General features: G+C 27.0%; 1 long non-coding RNA gene across 2 annotated transcripts; it reads left to right on the forward strand.

The window, feature by feature from the left end:
- The first annotated feature begins 257 nt into the window (after positions 1-257).
- Positions 258-8,437, forward strand: LOC126902645 (uncharacterized). 2 transcript variants are annotated; one of them, XR_007703286.1, is made up of 4 exons: positions 258-627; positions 7,355-7,594; positions 7,675-7,853; positions 8,054-8,437. It is a non-coding gene; the product is annotated as an uncharacterized LOC126902645 (long non-coding RNA). The 2 variants fall into 2 exon arrangements; XR_007703285.1 differs by having other exon boundaries at positions 275-627; positions 7,675-7,798.
- The last annotated feature ends 292 nt before the right edge of the window (positions 8,438-8,729 follow it).

Genomic DNA, 8,729 nt, shown 5'->3' on the forward strand with positions numbered 1-8,729 from the left:
GTGATCTTTTGACATATCGTTGAAAGAAATCGGTTTGATGAGAGCTGAGAAAAAATGGTAACAGACAAAAAAAAAACACATCATAGTAAAATTAATACCTTTTCAGCTTCACGTCGATGCTAACAGTGTACATTTTATAAATGCAATCAATTAACAATAATAATGGGCGATAAATAACAAGGAAAATAATCCAACCAGATGGTATATTAATAGCAATTGTTCGCGCCAAGTGTGAGAACTGCACTGATTGGGTGTAGTCAGCTGGTAGTGCTTGTGCGCTATCACCTGTTAAGACGCCTTATCAGCTTATTACCGTGTTGTTCGGTCGGTTTTTTATTCAAAATAAAGTGTGTACCGGTTGTTATTATTATATAGTTTAGTTTTTCAGTTACATTGTTTTTTTTCATTTGAAGTAATTGTTGTTTTGTTATTAATCAGTAAAAACTTTGCTCAATTTTTCGTTTTAAAATATATCGTTCATATTATAATTGCAAATTCGTATAGTTGTATTCTGTTTTATTTTTTATTGGTTATAACATTATTACATTAAAGTTACAGGTGGTATATCACCTTTATAAATGGTAGTTCATTTTATTCATGGTATTCAAACAAAATTAAAAACTGAATGTAAGTAATATGGGTGTTTATATTTATTGATTATTTAATTCATCAACAATAAAAATTAGTGTTGTTATTTAAATTATTTCTTTATATTTATTAAGGTAACCAATCCTATTTTGGATAAACAAAAAATATTTTGTATTTAACAAATTCTAAATTGTATAGGAAATTTTTGTTGATTAATAGTTGCCCCTATATTAATCCGTACGGCAAAGTTCTAATTCCCATTTATATTTGGGATCTTTTTTTTTAGAACAGCCCAGGCGGTAACAAATAGCAGTAATATTAGTTTAATACACTCCATTAAACGGTGAATTTTGAGCAATAAATTCAATCAACTGTTTTTAGTAGATATAAAATATATTTTAAAAGCGGCGAGTAATTCATTTATTATTTTTAATTCGATGGTCAGATATTTGAGAAAATTAATACTGAAGACAATGGAGCCACAAGTAGTAAAAGTGACAAATTCTTATAAAAAATTAGTTGATAAGCAAACTAGCATCGTGGTGTTTATAGCTTTAACAATGTTTTGAACGCTCTACCCCTTTCAATTATATAGAGTCTATATTATAGACTTATGAGATAAACGTTGCTATTTTACTTATGAATTCATTTCCATAATTTGTTCCAGAGAAAACATAAAAAAGTGACTATTGGATAAAATAAGAGCTGTTTATCTTACCATTTGACAGCCTAGTTGTGTTCTGTCGTGCAATATGTTCACAGTACTACATTTATGACATTTTAATCTTGTTAGTCCGATTTTGAATTTGTCACTCATACTACTTGCTTCGATTGACTTCAGCATTAATTTTCACAAATACCTGTCCATTGAATTAAAATTAATCAAAAAAATTGTCGCCATTTCGTTGTTGAAATGTAGTATTCTACAACTGAACCAAAAATTGTTTTTTTAAATATAAATTTTTTTTTTTTTTTTATTCAAATAACTCTTAATAATTTACATCTATACAAAATATATGCACAACCGTAAATGGATTAACAGTAGTGAAAAAAAAAAAATTACAATATGACTTGAATAGCATGCAGTAGGGGGGCACCCAATGGAGCTAAATATAAATTTTACATTGTTATCTTATAAATAAGTTAAATTTGTATGCCATTTAAAAAATAAAGTTGGTGTCCTTATAATACATACAGGGCGAATCTAAAAAGTATTTAACAATCTATAATTGAGGAATAAATAGTACTCAACAAACATATATTATTTATTCATATATTATAAAATGTAATAAGAAAATTTTAAACTTCCATCAAACAACAACAATTTCTGCTAAAAATAGAACAAAAAAATAACTATAATGTAATGTAAGTGGTGCTTGAATAATTAGTACTAAAAATTGTCATAACCGTCATATTATACATTTTATAAACGTATTTTATTTACTATACTAATGGACAATAAATATGAAATAGATAAATAACTCGACTGGACAGTCTATTAATAGCAATAATTTTAGTATATTTGAGCGACAAATTCAAACAATCGTTTTCAGCAGATGGAACAGAAATTTTAAAAACGGCGACAAATTCAAATAAAATGAAAGTTAATAAGCAAACTGGCAACGTGTAGAATTTAAAGCCTTAAGAGGCTTACACACTAGGCGTTTAAACGCGCGCGTACGCGTTTTTAAAAACGCGGCGTTTTGAACGCAAACGCCGTTCATGTTCATACTACAAGCGTTTTGACGCGTTTTTACAAAGAAAATTAGCCCGCCAAAAGTTACAGTATAATCATAACAGATTCCTCGTGGTAGCATTTGCTCTGAATATTTTTTTTTTTTTAAAGTATAAAATTAGTTAAAATAAGTATGGATACATTAGATGATGTTGAAGTTGCATGCGTTGTATACGCCATGTATCTACGCTGTACAAAAAAACATAAAATAAATAAAAAAACAACTATTCGTAAACATTGGGTTCACCCCCTAAATTTAAAAAGACCTCGAGAAGGTCAATTTCAAGTTAATTTTTTAACTTTGAGGAGTTATCCTGAAGAATTCTTCAGGTACTACCGTATGTCTACACGCTCGTTTGATGAATTGGTAAGTTGAGTTATTTACTGTATTTTAAAATTATTAACTGTAACATAAAAAAAAACATTTTATTTTAATTTTACTACTAGACCTAAATATATATATATAATATATATTTTATATATATTTGCCATAAAAAGGCCAATTAAGTATTTCCTGGATGATTATAAAACATTAAAACACACATTTATAAACTATAATTTTTTTAGGGTAAATGGAGTATTTGTAAACATGGCAAAAAGACTGACGAACATTAAACATAATTAACAAATTATATTTCTAGGACATTGAATTTTGTAAAAAAATTTAATTTTATATTTTTATTTTAAAGGAATTTACATTAAACCCAATTAATCAGGAAAAGTTTGTAAGACATTTTAAAAAACAACTTAAAAAACTCAAAAATAATTTTACCGATATCATTTATGAAAGAAAAATTGTTTACTTAAATATTTATATTCAAATTTATATTTATGATAACATGCGATTTGTATTGTTTAATTTTAGCGATCGGTCGCGTCCGAACGCATGTTTTCACTCAAAGTGTACATGGTTCAATGTAAATTCGGGTGTTTTATATACAGCGATTAAACGCCTAGTGTGTAAGCCTTTTTAAGAATGATTTCAACGTTTTGTCTCTTTAAATTATACAGACTTATAAAAGCAACGGTGCCAGTTTGTTTAAACTTATTTCTAATAAACGGGACACGAACGATCATTGACACTTAATATTATTCATCTAAATATTTGAATTTGTCGCTCTTACTACTTGCCTCGATTGACTTCAGTATTCATTTTGCCAAATATATGTCCATCGATTTAATTAAGTAGTCAATAAATTTGTTGGTAATTTGATGTATAGTTTTCAATTTATTGCTCTAATATATTTATGACTATTTTAATAATAAGACGTTTCTCAGCCGTGCATTTTTGTTTACCTAAATATAAAAATAGTAATAATTTTCAAAGTACTAGTCCAATGGATATTATCGACAAGTCATTTTTTAAATTAGACTATTTTCTATTATTTAAGCAAGTTACAAATGTATGTTGTCATTTAAAAATATTAAGTTGGTATACTAAAAGGATAAAGGAAAAAATTAAAAAATATGTAACTACCTATAAATTTAGAGATAAATAGTTTTCAACTAAGCCAAAAATAATATTTCGAAGGTTATAACTTCAGGAGAAATTTAGGGGATAATAATAAATCAACCACTCTTTGAAACTAATTAAACAACATTTTGAAAATAATTTTAGTAATATTTCATGTAATTTTTATATAACAGTTTGATACATTTATTAAGCTCACAATTTTGTAAACAATTGTTTATATTTTTTAATTTTAAATTAAAAGTTATTACAATGCATAACCCGTTAAATTATCATTAATTACATTATATATTGTCGTACGTCGGTAGTGCCCCAACGTAGACACAAAAGTTTAACACAAATTTATTAATGTTTTATATATATATATATATATTGACGACGAGTTCGTCGTTCGAGCTCTTCTCGAGTCCTCCCGTTGGATAAACTGATCAGCCCCAATCCCTCTAATTAGTGGACTACTAAAGGGGTAGAGTTTAGACCCGTCAGCACAGTATAGCTCAAAAGTAGCAGACTGAAGGGTGGGTCCTTGTCAGCCACCAGCACAACTACTTTTTTACTATACCCACTAAAGGACGGTTAAGCCCAAAAACTAGCCAGCTCGTACACTAATTATTAAGATTGACTAAAGGACCAGCAGTCCAACCTAGACTCTAGCCGCACACACACACACNCTTGACTCTAGCTGCACACACACACACAATTCTAGGAACACGGTGAATATAAAATATTTGCTCTAAGTCCAGGTTTTAAAATAGCTATTTTATTTAAGAAACGTATCAAACACAAAGTCAAAAAGTAATATCAAAAATGTAACATAAAACAAAATTAAATCGTACAAAGACACTCGCGTACCCGTAACTCGACGTTTTTTCGACAAAAACGTCCAGTTTCCTCTCGCCCAGTCTCGTCCTCCTATACTTTTCATGTTTCCCTATTATATTCTTTTTCCCACCATTATTAATTTGGTTACCCTGTATTTCCCTTTTATATGGAATTATTATATTGCTTAAGAGTTCAAAAATTGCTTACTACTATTGTAAAGCTTATATTATACTAAAATCGACGTAATTCAATACTTCCTCATCTAATTACTACAATATGTAATCTCAAATAAAATATATAAAAAAACTTTAAAACGTCTATCTAACATAAGAATCATGACTGATAAAAATAGAAGAATAACGAATAATAATAATGCAGTAAAAGTGGTGCTTAAATAATTTGTACCAAATATTGACTAAGCTGACATAATAAACAGCATACTTTGTACAAAAGCAATTTATTTACAATATTAATGGGCAATAAATAAGAAATAGAAAAATAATTCAACCAAACGGTTTATTAATAGCAATAATTTTAGTATATTTGAGCGACGAATTTAAACAACCGTTTTCAGCACATGAAACAGATATTTTAAAAACGGCGACAAATTCAAATAAAATATAAGTCAATAAGCGTTAAGAATGAATTCAATGCTCTGTCCCCTTTAATTATACAGACTTATGGAAGCAACGTTGCCAGTTTGCTTATGAATTTATTTCTAACCCGCGGGACGCGATAGAACGCAACTGAGGGACTATTAATTAATGTAGGATATTTATATTGTATCTTACTATTACGCTGCCAAGTCACGTTTTTTCATGCAGTTTTTCAGTGCACTATACATTTATGACATTAATTTTGTTTTTCCGATTATTTGAATGTGTTACTCTTACTACTTAACTCGTTAGACTTCAATATTAATATTCTAAAATATATGTCCATCAAATTCTAACTAATTAATGAAATGTCGACTTTTTGTTGTGTTAGTACTCTACAATTTTTCTCTTGTAGTTTATTAGTAATTGGATTTTATTGTTATACATTTTCGGTCGCATACTTCTACTCGCTTAAGTTAAATAAATAAGTTCCGAAGTACTGATTCAAAAATTGTAATGGATCAGTCATTTACTTAATTTACTCTACTACATGCCTCGATTGACTTCAGTATTCATTTTGTAAAATATCGAATTAATTTGTAGCCAATTTGATGTATAGTTTCCAATTTATTGCTCTAATATTTTTATGACTATTTTAATAATTAGACGATTCTCGGCCGTGCATTTTTGTTTACCTAAATATAAAAAAAACCCAGCACAGGGGGTCGCGGCACAGTGGTGACGTGACATAGTTGGATCAAGTATAATAATATCTGACAGTGATTAAAATCACTATCATAAAAAACGCTTTGATGCAAATCTTTAGATAGTGTTTAATTTTAAAAAATTGGTATATTATTCCAAAAGTTACATGATCTGCTAGTTCCTTATTAATATCTTGATTAAGATAAAGTATGTCGAATGAAAAAGGGATTATTAAAAAATATTATTTCTCATAAAAAAATTGAATTGATCCATACATTTTTCAAAAAGTTATAACATTATAAAAGTCCCCTTTTGGCTATATCAATGTTTTCTAACGTTAGTCAGTCTAGTGTCTAGTGTCTACCGTTATAGAACTAACATTATAATTGTATAGCATATTCTTATTTTGAAGTGTTATTATGAAAGTTTATTTTATATAAATATATACATTTATATTAATTGTTATATTTCTCTTGTAACGTAATATTTTTCGTATAATACATTTTACTATTTATAACCAGTATTTCTATCGAGAGTTTTAAATTTATTTCTTTATAAATAATTACTATTTCCTATATACATCTTGGAGGACTCAGTGCGGATAGCCCAATAGGGAATCCAGACGGTAACCCGAACAACAAATAAATATTAAAATTCCCTCAGGCGAGCCTTACAGGTCCGCAACAACATAATAAATTTTATAAATGCAATTTATTTACAATACTAATGGGTAATAAATAAGAAATATATAAATAACTCGACTGGACAGTCTATTAATAGCAATAATTTTAGAATATTTGAGCGACAAATTCAAACAATCGTTTTCAACAAATGGAACAGATATTTTAAAAACGGCCACATATTCATTGATTATTATAAATTCGATGGACAGACATTCGAGAAAATTAATACTGAAGTCAATCGAGCTACAAATAGTAAAAGCAACAAATTCAAATAAAAGATTAGTTATAAGCAAACTGGCAACGTGGTGGTGTTTTTAAGTANGAGCCACAAATAGTAAAAGCAACAAATTCAAATAAAAGATTAGTTATAAGCAAACTGGCAACGTGGTGGTGTTTTTAAGTAGTATGAACGTTTTTAACGCACTGTTCCTTTAGACTTCTCAAAGCAACGTTGCCAGGTTGTTTATGAACTTATTGTTATATCGTGACCACGCAACTGAGTGACTATTGAAGAGAACAGGATCATTCTATCTTACCATTTGCCCGCCAAGTTGCGTTCTCTTATACAGTATATTTACTGTACTATGATACTTTGTTCGACTGACAATTAATACAATAACAATCTGACTGATTAATTCATAAAATTAATCAGTTATTTGTCAATTTTATTAGTTTAAATCAAAAAAATATTTATCATATGTTTTTGTAAAAATTATTATTCATTCTCATCAATATTATATAATTTTGATTTCAGATATTCTAAATGAACACCTGCAACAATTATAAATGTTAATTTACCATTTAGAATAATTGAAAATCCTGTTTTAAAGAAAATAATTGAACGAGGTTTCCCCAACAGAAAATTTGTGTCTCGGCCTACTTTAATGAAAATTATTGAGAACGACTTTCATAAATTATCCTTCAAAATAAAATTTGAGATGTTTAAATGTGATCATATTGCTACAACTACTGATGGTTGGTCGATTTTTAAAAAGTAAATAATAGATTTATTTTTATTTGTATAGGTACATAATCAACAGACTTTATAGGTAGTAATATAATATATTTTGTTAGATCGTACATTGGAATAATAGTCACATAGATTAAAGAGGAATAATTAAGAACTACAAGTCTTTTAAGACCGAAAAGACTAGAAGGGTCATATATCTGTGATATTTTAGCTAAAGCATTAAATGAAGTATACACACAGTTTTAAATTTCGGATAAATAATGTTATTGTACTACATATAATGGTTCTAATTTTGTAAAATGTTTTAAATTAGATCTATGAAAATTAATAACTAAAATTATTTATATTGGTATTGTTTATATTTTTAATTTATATAAAATACATCTGAAAGTATTAATTTTTTCATTTATATTAATGGAAAATCATATTTTAATTAATTTCTCATTTAATTAGTTAAAATTTAACCCTTATTATATTTTTTAGAACATTGGTCATGTACTTGATAATGAAAATCTGAAATTTTTTAATCAGTTGCCTGTGAAACAATTCAGTAGTAAGTGATAAAATAGAAGAAATTGATGTCGTCAATTTGAGCATTTTATATAAAGATGAACAAGATCATTAGTTATGAATAGTTATAATAGATTAAGAAAATAATTATAATTAATTTTATTTTAAATCTTAATTCTTTTATTAAACATTTATGTTTCATACTACATTATTATTTTAGTCTCTATATCACTTTAACTTCAATTGCAATGTAATATAAAATTACTTAAAATTATGATCTAATCAAAATATTAACTTATTTTAAATTAACGATGTAAAATATCAACTATTAATCTTTTTATAAACCTTAGACATATTTAGGGCTATGCTTATAAATTTGATAAACATGATGATTTCAATACAATAATTATACATGATATCAATTTTAAAACTAGGATAATTTATATTTGTTTAAAAATATATATTATTTATATTATGAAGAGAGAAAATGGATGCAGAATATTTAAATGTATAGCTAGTAATAAAATTACAGTTACAAATAAATAATTATTAGTTAAAAGTTTTTTTTAATTTTTCAAAATAATATGATATTAATCATTTCTCTTTATTAGAATTTGTTATACATAAAAAAAATACACACACACATATA

The sequence above is a fragment of the Daktulosphaira vitifoliae genome, unplaced genomic scaffold (genome assembly GCF_025091365.1).
Source record: "Daktulosphaira vitifoliae isolate Bord-2020 unplaced genomic scaffold, ASM2509136v1 Scaffold_3, whole genome shotgun sequence".
Lineage (NCBI taxonomy): Eukaryota > Metazoa > Arthropoda > Insecta > Hemiptera > Phylloxeridae > Daktulosphaira > Daktulosphaira vitifoliae.